This window comes from Poecilia reticulata, linkage group LG3 (assembly GCF_000633615.1).
Source record: "Poecilia reticulata strain Guanapo linkage group LG3, Guppy_female_1.0+MT, whole genome shotgun sequence".
Taxonomy (NCBI): domain Eukaryota; kingdom Metazoa; phylum Chordata; class Actinopteri; order Cyprinodontiformes; family Poeciliidae; genus Poecilia; species Poecilia reticulata.
In genome coordinates this window covers 17371685-17372942 of record NC_024333.1, presented here as the reverse complement: position 1 = coordinate 17372942, position 1258 = coordinate 17371685, and positions in this window count along the sequence as shown.

The window sequence follows — 1258 nt, the reverse complement described above, 5'->3', positions numbered from 1 at the left end:
TATATATATATATATCTATATATATATACATAAAAAGTAGAATCAAAAAATATATTTATTTTTTGACTATATACATAAGCTGATGTGCCTGTCTGAAACTTTACTAAGTCCATTTTTACCCAGAGTTTTGGCTTGAGAAGTTTCCTCTCCTTGCTGGTGACACAAAACACTGTATCAGACTCAGTCACAGAGACTTTATTGAAATGTTGACTGATTAATAGCATTATATCTGCATCGTTTTTTGATGCTTTTATTCATGTGTACCACCGTACTTCCCCCAACGACCCCCACCCCCTTAACTCTCTGTTCTTTGTTGAGTTTGAGTGTGACTATTTCTGACCGGAATGCGACAGAGAGAATGAGCGGGGAGAACGAGAGCACATCTTTAAACATGTTGGTGTGTATTTTTGCGTGTCATTGTGTGTCATTTTAGCAATGTTTGATTTCAGATCAGTAAAATGTCCTCTGGCGTTTTGATGTGTTGCATTCAGATCAGGAGTGCTGATTCAATGAACGGATTCTTTATGCTCCTTTTATTTTTAATTTTTTTGATTACAAGTATTTTTTTAAAGGTTACTCAGGATTCATGCAAAGTTGATTAATTATTTTGCAAGAATTTATGTCATTCATATAAAATACACTTTAAAAACTAAAGAAATTTTTTTTAAAAAAAGGGGGTGATTGAAGTAGTTTGTAATCTCTTAATGAACTTGACTACAAACAGATTCAAGCAGATGAAGTCCTCTGTGGTAGAGGGGCAGGCAGAATGTGCTGTCTCTTGGTTTAATTCATACACTGTTTGCAAAATCATTGTACAACCTCACTGGAGAAGAAAATAATCATGATTGTCACCAGACTGCAAATGTCTTTTCTGCAGCAACATAGCAGTCAGTTTTGCAGTTCTCAAATATTATAGTACTGTAGGTTTTTGTTTAGACATCACACAGGCTAGCAGGTTGTTTTTTTTTTCCAACTACTTCACATAAATTATCCTTGTTTTTAAAAGACTTGTATCCAAACCCACAATTTAGCCAGTGTGTAAAGAAAAGATGCCCTGTTTTAATGTCTCTTTGGTTTTGTTTATATACACAAGTATATATATACATATATATAACATATGAAGTGTCACACAAGGCAGGTTAAAAACATAATAGTTCTTGATCTGTTTTTTCAATTTCTGTCTAAACTCTTGGCATTCTACTTAATATGATATTTTATCAAAGGGAAGGCAGAATTGTTACTTAGGTCTTTTATCACC